This window comes from Sminthopsis crassicaudata, chromosome 2, assembly GCF_048593235.1.
Source record: "Sminthopsis crassicaudata isolate SCR6 chromosome 2, ASM4859323v1, whole genome shotgun sequence".
NCBI lineage: Eukaryota > Metazoa > Chordata > Mammalia > Dasyuromorphia > Dasyuridae > Sminthopsis > Sminthopsis crassicaudata.
The window spans coordinates 266,055,424-266,072,394 of record NC_133618.1 but is presented as its reverse complement, the minus strand read 5'-3'; positions in this window follow the sequence as shown (position 1 = coordinate 266,072,394).

The window sequence follows — 16,971 nt, the reverse complement described above, 5'->3', positions numbered from 1 at the left end:
TTTCAGAATCCCACTCTGCATATAACACTAGAAACCATGTTATAAGGCTACATTATAAAGAAATTAAATATGAGATTTAGAATGAATTGGATATCTGCATGGTATGAGCCTTTATCTAGTGCATTACAGTATATTTACTATCAACTCTTTTGTTGGAGCTTCTTTAATACAGAAATCTCATTATACCTTCAATTCAAGAAAATAGTAAAAATGGGATTCAAGGCAAAGAGAATGAGTAAAGGGGATTATTATATGGAACTGCAAATGATCAGGTGTATGATGGTCAAATGGCAGAAAATTGCTGAATCTCCTATAAGCTGACTCAGGTACATAAAAAGAGAGAAAGAAGGTAATATTGGATAATTCATTATAACTATGAATTCATTTGTTTGTAAAGTTTACTCATTTATAAAAATTTGGCTTATTTACCTTAAATGCACATTATCTATCTATCTATCTATCTATCTATCTATCTATCTATCTATATCTATATCTATATCTATATCTATATCTATATCTATCTATCTATCTATCTATCTATCTATCTATCTATCTATCTATATATATATATAAATTATAAAGTACTTTTTTGAACACAAGGGTTTGGAGGCAGCTGGGTAGCTTAGTGGAAAGAATGGCGGACTTGGACTCAGCAACTGAGCTGAAATCTTCCCCCAGACACATACCCTATGTATGTAACATTGGTCACTTACTTGATCTTTCTCCAATTTAGTATCCTTATCAGTTAATGAAGATAATAATGTGATTATATATAAATGTAAAGGACTTTCCAAATCTTAAAATACTAATCAAATGTTAGCTATTGTCATTATTAGATTGATTCTGATTAATAAATAGAGACACATGCTAAAATAATTGGGATTATAATCTGTTTACTCACCAAACCCTGCACCTTCCCTAAAATAGGATTCATTCACTTAGCTGAAATTTACTGGTAAATGAGGTATTAGGAGGCATACTTTATATTACTGGCATGTGAAATTCTAGATTTTGATTCCAGGAAAAAAAAATTGCCATGGAACACATTCCACCATGCATCTCAACTCATACAAATTTAGAAAAAGTGAAACTTTTAAGTGGACTTTTCTAGACAATGACAATTTTATGGGGTGTTGATTGACAAATTAAATCTTGCAATAAGAAATGTTCTCCAAGTTCTTTACAAAACCAAAATAATTAAAAATTTAAGAATTTTGAGAATGTAAGCAGTTTGAAAAAAAAAAATCTTAAGTTGTTTATGTTTTGAATGTCACTTAGGTTGAATAGTGAAACTAAATTGATTGGTTTTTCTTTTGTACCTTGTCTGTTTTCAATCAGTTTCCCTTTTGGATTTTCAATGCACTCTTGAATGTTGTTTTGGAATGTATACTATAGGGCAATTTATTTCTCATTATAAAAAACTTTTCAGTACATGTTGGGGCTTGTGAAGATTTGAAAACTCTACTAGAGGAATCTTAAATTTGGTGTTAAGAGAACTTTGAAAGGAATACTAATGAAATTTCATGCAGCCTGGATTCATTCTGAAATTGAAAACTCAAGCTTTATCAGTTCATCTATATTTTCTCCATTGCATAATAAATCTCATAATTATGGAGAATCTCATTCAAGTTCTGTGCTGTGAATGAATATTTTACTAGGTTTTTAAAAAATTTCTCTGTGTTGATATCTGTTATAAATTCTGGTAATTTAGGCTCTGTATAATGTTTTAATAAATACAGCTTGGATTCAGCATATACTTCTAATAAGTGTAAGGCAAACTCTATTAGGATTTTAAATCTATATTAAATACACGGAGCCAATTTTGGCAGGCACAAAATATCTTTGATTTTTCAATCATACTGTGCTACCATTAATTGCAGATGTAAAATTACAATTGGGATGGACATTGCCATATATTGTTAAAATTCAATTTTAAAAAATGTACTCAGTTGAACAGTATGGAGCTATATTTAATTATTTGTGCTAGGTTTTTTTTTAAATTATTATTTTAGTATTTACAGGTATAGTAATACTGTTTATGAGAAGCCAAGGCAATTCTTCCTTATCAGTATTGGGTCTCTTTTCTTCAGTGCCCATCTTTTGATCATCTCATTATTCATTATAATTTGTACCAGAAAATATAGATGAGGGGAGAAAAATAAGTTTAGTTTGCTCCTTTTCTGTAATGCTGGCAAAAGAGGAAGGAATGGTAAAAATGAGGATTGGGGGTTGTGAATTGGGAATTAACTCAGATTTTCATTTAGCCCATTTCTTCTTTGATATGCTAAATCCAGATTGGCTATAACACTCCACCCCCTAGGTCCATCTTTACTTTTGTCCATTTAGCTAAACGTATGCTATATTCAATCTCTGACAGGATTCTAACCTGTCATTTATTTTTGATAAAGTAACAATGTAGTGAGAATTAGGGTACAATGGGTGTTAGATGGGATAAAAATGAATATCAATTCTCTCTGGTTCTGAGAAACTAGTGATGTTATTAGCTGTTCTGCATCTCATCAAAAATTTTAGAATAACTTTCTAGGGTGATTAGAAGGAATAACCAATACAGATAATGAATTTTCATAAATACTTTTTAAATTCAAAGTTCTATATTAAACTTAAGCATGCTGCCCAAATGTGTGTGTGTGTGTGTATATATATATATATATATATATATATATATATATATATATATATATACATATATATACAAATATACTTACCTTTATTATATAAGAAAATTATATATTTCATACATAATATATACTTTTTTCTTATATAATAAATTATGCTTTTTCTATCTGTATATGTTGTGTATATATTAAATGTATATACCTATATATGCATAATGTACATTAATCTATTTGTAAAGTCAACCTGTGAGAGTATTCTAGACTGTGACTTATTTCTGACAAGTTATAATGTACTAAGAAACATTATACAACATTAGAATATGTACATGAGAAATGAATAATATACATCCACATGTGTTATACAACTTTTTATGTGTTCATACATATACATACATTTAATGTGTTAGATATAATAATAATTTAATTTAGGCAATTACAGCTTAAAACTTGTACTGAAACATTTAGGACACCTTGCATATGTATTATAAACAGCACTTACTTAGAAACACACACATAAGTAATCTGTGGGGAAATTTAGCTGACTTAAACTTGGACTTTGCTATTGGGAAGGCTAAGGTAGAGAGGTTAAACAGTCTGTGCAAGGTCATCAACAGTGTCCCTAGTAGACCCTGGATTAAAGCCGAGGACTCTTGATCTGAAGCATTATCTCTCCATAGACTCTGCTCTCTTTTCTGTCAAACTTATCAGTAACACCAGCCCTAAGGATGTACACCTGCCAGTTTTTAAACAGCTGCTACAAGGATAATTCAAAATTACTACTGATCTCTCTATGCACATGACAAGATATTTGATATGGAAAATCAGGGATTGGTATATTATAGTCTATGGCTGTTGCTGTTGTAGTGAAAGTTAAAAGATCAAGAATTCTTTGATACCATTTTCTTTTTCTTTTTTTTTTTTTTTTGGAGGGAGAATGGCAATGCAAAATGGAGAGCAGCTCATTTTAGTATTAAAACTGCAATGTGTTTCTTCAGCCTCTTGCTTTCTTGAGAACTAAGTTCTTTTTGTGATGATTTGTGTAGAAGCTTTTAGGACTTAAAGCCTCATTTTTATAGGCTATGTTCCATACAGCAAAACATCTGCATTGGAACTCAGGAAGTTGGCAAAGTTTATATCAATTCATCAAGAACAGCAAATAAGTGAAATCTAATTTATTACTTCTGTTTCATTTCATCCTATTTAAAAGGTAATTTATGTTGAGCTAGCCATCTCCTTTGGGTAAAAGGCTGGAACACCTTGTGTAAAAGCTGTAGGACAAGATACTCTCTCCTTGATAAAGTGACTCCTCAGTGAATCCCATCATGAGGGAATTCATTTCTTTCCCCGACTCCCATACCCTATAGTCTATGTACTCCCTAGAGTTAGAGAGAAAACAATGTTGATTGTTGGGTCCTTGGAAGTAGCTCCCTGACATTGAACTAATTTTACATAGCATTTTTCCTTTTTCCCATAAATCTTCCTTACTTCTTCAGCTTCTTCCAGCACTAAACATTATTATAGATGAATGAAATAATATTCAGAGAGATCTTACCTTGTTTAAGATCCAAGATAAGTAGACAAAAGAGACCGGAGTCAAATGCAAGTCCTTTAACTGCAAATTCAGGACACTTTATACTGTATCTCACGGACCCTCATAATATTGATTATTATATATGCTTCTCTACTAAAGTCCTAACTATTTATGCTACAATGTCTCTTTGCTACTAGGCTGCTCAAGGCTATGAATATCAACAGAAGGCAAGTCTTCAAAAGTGCCAACAAGTAAAACAATGAACTTCCAGCCATCTAAGGAGCAATCTATTATGTAGCTCTGATAGAATATAACTGATGATTTGATTTTTGACTCCCATATACTAATGAAAAAGATGAAGGTATGGAATAATGACCATATACATCAGTGAGGATATTGACACTGATAAAATTAAAGGCCTTGTAAAACAGTGAATTATAACACATAGAATAATGTGATATAGCAATTTAGAGAGTTGGCCTTCATGTCATTAAGGCCTGGATCCAAATTTCACCTTACATGTTTATTGGCTCTCTGAAACAAGAAGGTTACTTGTTTTCTTCAGTGTTCCAAGCAATTTCTTAAGACTAATGTAAGATTAATTTCTCCTGAATTGAGTTTGTCCTTATTTCTTATGGTTTATACTGGCTTATAAGGCAATATGACTTTAGAAAAGTTATAACTTTACCTAAATTTGTCTACTTATTCAGTGCCATAGCAATCAATCTCTCAAGAAATACTTTTACAGAGCTAGAAAAAATAATAACAAATTTTATCTGGAAAAACAAAAAGTCATGAATATCAAGGGAACTAATGAAAAATAAATGCAAATGAAGGTATCCTAGCTGTACCAGACCTAAAATTATATTATGAAGCAGTGGTCATCAAATCCATTTGGTACTGGCTAATAAATAGAGTAGTTAATCAGTGAAATAGGTTAGGTAGTTGATCAGTGAAATAGGTTAGCTTCACAGGACAAAATAGTCAATAACTATAGTAATCTAGTGTTTGACAAATCCAAAGACACCACTTTTTGGGATAAGAACTCACTATTTACAAAAACTGCTAGGAAAATTAGAAATTAGTATGTCAGAAACTAAGCACTGATTCACACCTAACAACCTATACCAAAATAGGGTTGAAATGGGTTCATGATTTAGATATAAAGAGTGATATTATAAGCAAATTAAAAGAACAAAGGATCTGTGGAGAAGGAAGGAATTTGTGGTTAAAGAAGAATTAGAATACATTACTGAATACAAAATAGACAATTTTGATTATATTAAGTTAAAAAGTTTTTGTACAAACAAAACCAATGCAGACAAGATTAGAAGGGAAGCAATTAACTGGAAAAAAATTTACATTCAAAGGTTCTAATAAAGGTCTTATTTCTAAAATATATAGAGAATTGACTCAAATTTATAAGAATTCAAGCCATTCTCCAATTGATAAAGGATCAAAGGATATGAACAGACAATTTTCAGATGAAGAAAATTGAAACCATTTTTAGTTATATGAAAAGGTGTTTTAAATCACTATTGATGAGGGAAATGCAAATTAAGATAATTCTGAGGTACCACTACACACCTCTTAAATTGGCTAAGATGAAAGGAAAAGTTAATGATGAATTTTGGAGGGGATGTGGGAAACTGGGACACTGATGCATTGTTTGTGGAACAGCGAATGGATCCAATCATTCTGGAAAGCAATTTGGAACGATGCTCAAAAAGTTATCAAACTATGCATAATATTTGATCCAGCAGTGTTTCTACTGGGCCTATATCCCAAAGAGATCTTAAAAGAGGAAAAGGGACCCACATGTGCAAAAATGTTTGTGGCAGCCCTGTTTGTAGTGGCAAGAAACTGGAAACTGAGTGTATGCTCATCATTTGGAGAATGGCTGACTAAGTTATGGTGTATGAATGTTATGGAATATTATTGTTCTATAAGAAATGACCAGCAGGATGATTTCAGAGAAGCCTGGTGAATGAACTGATGCTAAGTGAAGTGAGCAGAACCAGGAGATCATTGTGCACGGCAACAGCAAGATTATATTATGATCAATTCTCAGCAAAAGAAGAAGAAGAAGAAGAAGAAGAAGAAGAAGAAGAAGAAGAAGAAGAAGAAGAAGAAGAAGAAGAAGAAGAAGAAGAAGAAGAAGAAGAAGAAGAAGAAGAAGAAGAAGAAGAAGAAGAAAAGAAAAGAAAAGAAAACTAGCCATGCATATGTTTTGAAAACAGAAAACTTTTTTTTTTTTTTTTTTTTTCTGAAGCAATTGTGCTTAAGTGACTTGTTCACGGTCACACAGATAGGAAATATTAAGTGTCTGAGATCAAATTTGAACTCAGGTCCTCCTGACTTCAAGGCTGATACTCTATCCACTGTGCTACCTAGCTACCCCGAAAATAAAAAACTTTAATTTAAAAAAAAAAAAAAAAAAAAGAAAAGTTACAACTTTCCAATGCTCTGGGGCAATTCTGTTAAGACTATCAACCATTACCTGGTTGCTAATCTGCCTGGTCCAAAGAAGCTTCAGCACTGAAAGTGTCTAGATGAATAAAATTACAAATTCTGTGAATACAACCACACAAATTACTCCAACATATTGGCATTTAGTCAGTGTTGTATACTAGATTGTAAATCTCTTGGTCAGGGACTGTTTCACTTTTTTCCTTGTATCCTCATTGCTTCACACTTTGCCTGGCACATCATAATTGCTTAATAAACACTTATAATAGATGGTTTGATTTTTAGCCTTTAAATATTAACTAATTGTGTTGCAGGAATATCTCTCCTTCTTCCCTATGTTCCCTTAGGCTATGTGTGTGTTTGTGTGTATGTTGAGGAGGGGGTCATATTGTTGAGGAGGTTATGCAAGTGATAATGGGATATATAAGTAGCTAATTTTGAGGGTTTTTAGGATAATTTTTGATAATAAAACTTTCACATAGATCCTAAATTTGTACATTCTACATTTAATTACAGAAGCCAATGAATGGGTTTTATGCTAAAATTCCCAATAGATGATGGCAACAGGCAGCGGTTATTTTAGCTATCAATGTTCATCTATTAGCTAGTTAGCTGTGTATCTTTTATTAATTCAATAGTGATAACTAACTCTTGAAAGATTCAGAATTTCATTCAAGCAAGCCTTAGTTTTTTCATCTGTAAAATGAAATATATGGACTTATATGACCTCTAATGTCTGTTCCTGTTCCAATTCTTTTATCTTATGGAATATAAATCAATAAAATTGATTGGATTTGCACCAATAAACTATATGAGAATAATATTTGCTTTAATATTTGATGACAATGAAAAGATATTCAATATTTGGACAAATTTTTAAGAAGAGAAGAACTCCCAGTGTAAGTTAACTAGTAACTAACCTGTATTGCAGCTCACCAAAATATTTGATATATTAAATAGAGTAGAAAAGTATTATTACATTTTAACTATGCATTGTGTATATGTAACAAAAATGATTTCATGGAGGAGTAGGAAAGCTAAGTCAATTGCACATAAAGTCATGTGATTCCAAAATTCCACTACCATGGACGCGACAATGTCTTTCATGGAGGCAGCCAGCCTGTCTCACACTGATGGCATTCATGTCAGCAAGTCTCTAATCCTTGGAATTCAAGGAAGAAAAATTATATCCACTCTAGGCTGGCTTCAAATTATAGGCACTGGCAGCTTCTGACAGGACACAGAGGGCATGGGTAGCAGGGGACATGGCCACAGATGTCAAGGGAAAAACTCCATGTGCCACAAGACCAGACATCTGACAGGCACGTGTGGAAGTCACCTTCTTGCTTCAAGCCCTGTGGGCTGTGACCCAGAGATATATGAGAACATGAAAGATGGTAGTCGCCAGCCCTTAATATAGTAGCAATGTACTCACAGACTGTGTCCTCATATGATAGCCATGCTTGGTACTAGTGCAAGGCACGTGAGGAGGATTCAGAGGGACAAGGATATCCAACAGTTGGCATCCATTTGTCATTAGCTCCAATTATACATGGTGAGTAAAAAGAGGAACAACCGTTACACCAAAATCTTTGTAATGTGGTAGATTTATCATGGTTTGCCATTTCTCTAATAATTACCATTTCTATCAAACTGTGAAAATATTAGTTTAAGCTTTGAACTTTTATCAATATTTTTGGATAATTGAAATGGAAGAATGAAAGGTATTTGTTTCCCTTGTTATTCTAAGGAAGTCAGGGAAACTCTCTGCTGCCATCCAAGTTTCTACTCCCTCCACTGGTTGTTATTGACAATAGTTACAACAACAAAAATATCTGGTATTAGATGGCCCTTTAAGGCTCACAAAACCTACATACATACATGCATATGTGTGTGTGTGTACAGATACACATAGATGTGTGTAATATATATGTATACATCCAATTTCATTTCTTTATAATGAGATCATGAGGTTTCTTTTTTTTAATCTTCATTTTATAGCTAAGGAAATTGAAGCTGAGAGGTTGAGTGATTTTCCCAGGATCACATAGCTAGTTAAGTAGCTGAATTAGAAGTCAAATTTAGATTTTTAAATCTATAGGCAGCTACCATATCATGCAGATTATCGACGAGTAACCAAAGATATATTTGCATTTGAATCTTGAACATGATACATTGATATATATTTTATTGATATTGATATATAATATATAAAGATGTAAAATTAACATGATTTATTGATCAATATATATTTTATATGCAACAAATATATATGTACATATATATATATATATACATACACATATATAAATATGAATTCCAATATGAATATATCACAGTATACAAATATGTAACCTGTGATATTTCACTAATATTTGTGGCTTTGGGGATCTTGCTGAGGGTCAATTGAGACATGGCAATTATTCATTCCCAAAGGAAATAAAAGAGTATTGCCATAAAACTGATCATACTTTGGTTTTCACCCTTCTGGTGCTACTAAACTAGAGGGAAATGTTTCATAAACTGGGAGAATGGGATTTATAGAAGAATTTGGGAGGGGATTTGAGAATTTAAACAGCAGAATTTCAATTACTTGAGAATGTTATTGAAAGAATCTTCTTTTTTGATTCAAATACATAAAGCAGTCCTCTCAAACTCTTCAAGTTATAACTCATTATATTTCCAAATTATAATTCATTATATTTCTCTCCACATATAACCCTTCTTTTACCTATTTCTGTTAAAAATACCAACATCCTTCCAAAAACCAGGTTTGTAATACTTAAAAATCAAAACTGATTTTGTGTCTTAATACAATCTCCTTAACTCATTAATAACAAAGTCTTATAGATTTTATCTCATCTCCAATATTTGATCCTTATTCTATACTGATATGGCCACCTTTCCCCATCAGTCCTCCATTCTTTTTCACCTGGATTATTATAATAGTTTCCTAATTTGTCCTTTCTGTCTCCTCTTTCTCCTTTCCAATCCATTTTCTAATTAGCTGTCAAATACATATTTTTAAGTCACAGACTTCACCATGACAGAGCTTTAGTAGCTTCCTATTTCTCCAAGAATTAAGTACTAATTCTTTTGTTTGACATTTAAAGTTCTTCAAAATCTGGCCCCAAACTAATTTTTCTGACTTATTGTATGTTATTCTATGTTCTAGCCAGACTTTTCTTACCTGATATGCTCCTTCATTTCTCCTTACAACACACAAGCTATTCTCCATGCCTGGAGTGCTTTTCTCCCTCAGCTCAACTGATTTCTTGGGATCCTAAAATTCCTTCAAAACTCGGGTTAGCTACTACCTGTATATCTTTTCTCTATTCTCCTAAGTATTAGTGCTCTACCTCACAGAATTATCTTTGATTTTCTTTTTATATATTTTTATATTTAATTCTTTTCCCCTCAGCTTAATGAAAGCTCCCTAAAAGCAAGGATCATTTGTATTACCAGCATGTAATTTAGTGCCTGGAACATAGTTGATGATTAGATGATTAGCAAATTTTGATGAATTGAGTATTTTCCCCTTAGGATAATCTTCCTTTCTTTGAGTACCTTATCAATGTTTTCTCTCCTTATTTCTCTGTTACCTACCCTCTCTTCTTTTGGGAATGATGCTTATTGAGATAACATGAAAGAAGGCTCAGTGGCTAGAGTACTAGCCCTGAAGTCAGGAGGACCTGAGTTCAAATTTTGCCTCAGACACTTACTAATTCCTAGCTGTGTGACCCTAGGCAAGTCATTTAATCCCAAGTGCCTCAGCAAAAAAACAAATAAATAAATAACATGAAAGATTATATAGGGACATAGCTCTTCCACAAACAAATGAAAACAAACAAACAAAAAAGGTATCTGATTGGACAATGATCAAGAAATTCAAAGAGAGGATTCTCAAAATGACATTAGAGTAGGAAAAAGTAGCATAATTCAGCTTTCTCATAATAATTACTTTTTTAAAAATTGGGAAAGAGTACCAGACTAAGGTGATCCAGAAATTAAAAAAAAAAAATCCAAAAACCACATATTGTATCATTTTTCCTGTCCAACTCAGCAGAAGGAGATAGTAGAAGTCTGCTTCATGTAATGAAGTTGGGGTCTGATATCCATGCAGGAACAGGGTTGAGGCCTAAGGCTACATATATACAGGAAGCACTAATTAAAGTGAGCTAGAAGTTATATTTCTATAAGCCCTGAGTAGGACAGTCTAATGTTGACTAAGGCTGGGACTTCAACTAAGTAACTTGGGCAGAGACTAGCTCAGAGATAGCTCTCTTACTCTGACATACTAGCAAGAGAAGGTAATCATTTTGGAACTATTTGTATAAAATAACATCTCCCAAATTTAAGGACAGTGAATCTAAACTTTGGATCTCTTCCAGTGCCCAGCACACTGTAAACTTAAAGTATATAATAATTTTTTGTTGGATTTTAAAAAATAATTTATTCCTCACTAGCAATGATTTATCTTTTCTCTCTCTTCCTATGGTATGGAATTTATAGTGGTGGTGGTAGTAGTAGTGGTAAAGGTAGTAGTAACATTTTTAAGTTGTTCTTAGTGTTTTACATACATATCTGACTTGTGACTCCCTGAAAAATTTTGAAATTGGTGCTATTATTATCCCTGTTTTACAGATGTGCAAATAAGGGTTAAAGAGGTTACTTTACGTTCTTAGGGTCAGACAAATACTATGTATTTCAGGCAATGTTTGAACTCAGGTCCGGCCACTGAATTGTCCTTTACACTATGTTTTTGTTTGTTTTTTTTTTCAATGTCTCACCTATAGCATTTTGTCTTAAAATTAATGTCTATTGGTTGATTATAAATTCTTTGAACACAGACTATCTCTTGTATACATTTCTATGTGTTCAAAGTACCTATCAAAGTATCATGTCTGTAGAAAATGTTCAGCAAATATTTCCTGAATGAATGATGTGGGATGAAAGTCTGCCCTTGGCTGCAAGACACAACTATACATAACAAAAACAAATAAACTTGTTTCATTTAACACAGTTAATGTGTGATGTAGTTATTTCATGTGCCATCTCCCACTAGCTTTATAAAAAGACTTCATTCTATGTTATTTGGCCTATGTATCTGTGGGTATTGATGGACTATTAAACAAGTTAAAAAAAAAAAACAACAACCCAATAGCCAATAAATGAGTTGGTTTTCCACAGCAAGAGTAGCAGTTAAATAGATTATTTTAAGCAAACAGAAAACTAAGGCTCCTCCTGGGCACAGTGGTTGACTCAAGAAAATGTTCCACTATTTCCCTAATGGAAACATTAACCCTTGGAAACACACTCTGTTGGATAAAAGTTTAGACCCAGTTGGAGTAATATGTCCAAATTACATAAAGTGGTAGTAAAATTTAAAGGACCATTGACCAGCATTCACAGTTCTCTATCTTGCCTCCACCAAACTTGTCCTCCCTGAGATGTGGGTAATATAAGAACTCACTGAAATGATACTCATTTATATGGATCATTTATTAACATCTGTTTATATGATCCGTGTTTCTACATGAAACACCATGTTGGATAGGTATGTATTGTAGGCATGCTCTCTTGGTTTCTTTGCTCTACTGCAATTACTTTATTTTAGTTCTCTTTGATACGTTCAGACTTCAATAATGGTCTTATTTGAGAGAAATGTTATCTATAGACCCAACCTTCTCTTGTGGATGTTTTCATTTTCCCTTCCTTTTTCACAATTCTATCATGGTAAACATAAACTCTTATGTATTTAAAGACACTTAATATAAAAAAGGGTTATTGGTTTCTTTCTAAAAGGAGACTCTTGGCATTTCATAAATGTCCTCACTAAATACAATCTGTAATGTGTAAAATAATTTCACATCTCTAACTACAGTTCATTCACCCCCTGAAAGCAACAAGATGGATGAAATAGTAGGGGAAAAAAGAAGGAGGAGGAGGGGCTGGGCAGAGAAGAAGAATTATAGGAGATTATTGGAGGCCAGCTCCCTGACCCTGCCCTACCCCCACTGCTATAGCCACTGGTCAGGGTGAAGTAAATCTGACAAGAGCTATTTATCATGCTTTAAGAGTAGAATGCAAAATGAAAACCACGACTACCTCTCAGGATGCAAGTAATGTACAAGAAAGGATTAATCAATTGAAGATGTTATCTCAAAGAGAATAGGAATTCTGATTAAATTTAAGTGCTCTTGTGCTCACTCTCTCTGTCTCTGCCTCTCTCTGTCTCTCTCTCTGTCTCTCTCTCTCCCCCCTTTCTTTTTCTTTTTCTCCTCCTCTTCTTCCCTACTCTCTCTCTCTCTTTCCTTTCCTCCCCCTCTTTCTTCCCATCCTCTTCCCCTTTCTCTCCCCCTTCCCTCCATCTCTCTGTTTCTCTCTATCTCTGTTTCTCTTTCTCTGTCTCTGTCTCTCTCTCCCCACCCCCAACACTTCCCTTTCTTTCTTGTCCTTCCCTCGTCCTTCTTAAGTGGATTTTTTCTTCTAAAGTCTGATATTTGATTAGTCAGTTCAGTCTGCAGTGGACACCTACTCTGATTTCTAGCTCTGGGCATGGAGACAAAGCCATAAGAGCTGCTTTTATTTTTAATCTTTTGAAATGAAGTAGGTATATGTCTACCATCATGCAACTCTTACATATGTCAAAGACAGAGGTATCAGAGTTCTGTAGAGAGAGAGTGCTGGGTTCATTTATTCAGTTTCTTTCAGGAGCTGTTAATTATTTTGTCATTTTTCAGTGGTGTAGAACATTTGATGATCCCTTTTGGGTTTTCTTGGTAAAGATATCAGAGTAATTTATCATTTCTTTCCCCAGATCATTTATAGATAAGGAAACTGAGGCAAATAGAGTGAATGACTTGCTGTGAACTCAGAAAAAGTCATGTTCTTGATTCTAAGACTGGGACTCCATCTACTGTGCCAACTAGCTATAAGTCAGGAGACGTGATTTCAAATCTGGCCATAAATCTTTTGTTACAAATCATTGATTCTCTAAGAATCTCAGTTTCATCTATACAATAGGGATAATACTAATAGCTGCCTTCCAGGGTTGTTATGTGGCTCAAATCTGTTAGTGTCGTAATGCTTTTAAAAGCTAAGTTTATAAGTTGAGTGATTGTTGGCTTTGGGTTCAGAAGTTCTGTGTTCAAATCTTGCCTCTGATACTATGTAAATTACTTAGCCTAGATAGGCTTCAGTTTACTCATTTGTAAAATGAGAGGTTGGACTACATGGCTATTGTGGCTATTTCAGCTCTAGATTTCTGGTCTCTATGAATTTAATGAGGTGGCCTTGGAAATAATTTTCTAGATGTGCATGATAATTTAATTTCAAAGAGGTTGTCAAAGGAACTCAAAACATTCTCTGTTCAGAGTCAATTCAATTCTAATTGGCTCAGTTTAACTATAGTTGACTAATATCACTTAAAGTGCTCTACTAGATATTGACTTAAATTTGATATAGTCTATATGTGTAAATTCCTCAAGGGCTGGGCCACTTTAATTTTTGTCTTTGTAATCTCATCTCTTTGCACAAGGGCTGGTACACTTTTCCCTCTAGGGAGATTGAAGGCTTCGATGAAGAAATTCTCTTTATCAATGTAGACTAGCAGGTAAAGCAAGACCAACAGACAAAAATTCACTAAGTGCTTTTTGTTCAATTGTTTCAGTCATATTCAACTATTTATAAGCCCATTTTGGGGTTTTCTTGGCAAAGATATATGGCAAGGATGTATGTCATCATCTTCTCCAGCTCATTTTACAAATGAGGAAATTTAAGTGACTTACTTGCCCAAGTTCACAGTAGTGTCTGAGACTGAATTTGAAACCAGGTCTTTCTTCCTAATTCCAGGTCTGCACTCTATCCATTACATCACCTAGTTGTACAATTAAGCACTGAAGTGAGTTCTTGGGACATAAATACAAGCAATGAAAGATAATTCCTGCTGTCAAAAAACTTGCATTCTAACGGTAGAAACCAACACATAACAGAGAGCTGAAAAGACTAGGCCATGTGTTTAAAATGATTGTACATATATTACCTATATCAGATTACTTGCTATCATAGTTGGTTGTTATCCTTCAATCTTAAAGAGGACCAAAATGACATCATTATGTTAGAGTTGAGTTATAATGTGTCCTACTGTGGTTGATCAGACCAATAAAACCTCAGAATGCTCTGACACAGGTTAGACACCAATAATCCCTATGAATATTTGGGGTGGATTATCTAACTTTGCACATATTGCATTTCTTCTGAGCTAATTCAATTTGCTTTACTCAAAAAGTAGAAGCTTCTCTGATGAGAGCACAGCATACTGTGAGGTTCTGTGACAGTGTCTTCCATGCCATTCAATCGATTCTAATATTTCTAAGAAATACTTTGAGAGTATTATTGTTCTATAAAAAATGATTAGCAAACTGATTTTAGAAAAGCCTGGAAAGATTTACATGAACTGATGCTGAGCAAAACAAGCAGAACCAGGAATACATTGTACACAGTAATAGCAGGATGGTGTAATGAGCCACAATGAATGACTTGGTTCTCAGCATCTGAGATCCTAAGTGATCTAAGTGATCTAAGGCAATTCCAATAAACTTTGGATAGAAAATGCCATCTGCATCCAAAAAGATAACTATGGAGACTAAATGTAAATCAATCCATGCTATGTACACTTTTTTCTGTTTGTTTTTTTTTCTTGTGATTTTTCCCTTTTGTTCTGATTTTTCTCTCCCAAAATGTTTCATAAAGAAATGTGTTTAAAAAATTAATATTCATGTATAACCAGAAAAAATGAAACAAATAATAAAAAAGGGTGTCTTTGTATCCCTTTTTTTCTGGCTATCTTGTGTTTGCCCTGTGTGAAGATGGAGGGAAGAGAGAGAGGGAGAAAAATAATTTGTAATTCAAAATCTTATAATATGTATGTTAAAAACTATCTTTCCATGTAATTGAAAAAAAATATATTAAATGGGGAAAAAAGAAAACAAAAGGAAAGGGAAAGAACTCACCGTAGGAGCATAGTAGTAAAATTCTGAGAGTCTGAAGCACTACCATGAGGGGAATGAACCACAGCCAGCCTAAAAACAGTAAGCACTCAAGAAATACATGATCCTTTGGTTAGCAAGGTATATCAATAGTACAACTAGAAGAACTTCTCAGGCAATATAAAAAGAGACTAAAACAGAAAATAAGGGTCAAGAAGGGAGAGGTCAAGGTGAGTCAGATTGGTCAAAAAGGTTTCATAGAGTAGGGGGATCTTAAGGGAAGGAGAATTTAAGCCTTGGAGACTTGGTAGGATATGGATAGGTGAGGTGATCCATGTGTGACCATAACTTAAATTTTGGAACATTAACCCTAGGACTGAGAATGAGTCAACTGCTCATATACACAGAGGAGCAGTTCTAGTCCTAAAGTCTCAGCTACTTTCTAACTATATGACTCTGGGCAACCACTGTGTACCTCAATTTCCTTATGTGTAAAATGAGAAAAACAATAACACCTATTTTATAGGGTTGTTGTAAGAATAAAAAGAGATAATATTTGTAAAATATTTTGCAAACCTAAAAGTTTTGTGTAAATCATAATTATATTTTTATTGCTGATGATAATGATGCTATTGCTCTAGTTAGCCAGACCATACTGCATATCCCATCTTGGTAATTTCTACTTCTTGTTCTGGAAACTATATTGAAATAAATATTCCATTGTTTTTAGAAGAGGTGCACTATTGAATTTCATACGAATTCCCTTACCATTCCTGTAACTTCTTTGGCTACATAAATTCACTCACATTAACAGGTCATTGAGTTCAACTCCTTCATTTTACAGATGAGGAAAATGAGGCAAAGAGTAAATATTTGATCAGGGTCATACAGATAGTAAGTGTCTGAAAGAGGGCTTCAGAGCAGTTATTTCTTACTCCAAGTCCATTGTCATATCCAAGGCACTATTCATTCATCCATCCATGCATCAAGACCTCCTCGGTTTTAACAGGGGGAAAAAAGGAAAGTTTTTAATCTAAGTTCAAAGGAACTCCTATGGTTAAATAGAAGAAGGAAACTGTCTATATTTAATATGGTGCCCACATTCTCATACTGTCTTATCATTATCACCAGTACTTATGATTTCTATGGAATTGGTGCCAGCTTTGGCTCAGAGATGCCAGATGTAATGCAATTTTAATGACTTCCATTGTGTTGGAGGCTTCCTTATGAGGATCCAGCAGCTTATTGCAATTCTAAACTGACCTGAATATAGTAATGAAGATTAATTGTTCATTGATTAAATAAAGATGAATCACTCTCTTACTAATGCTAACTTTTAAAAAAC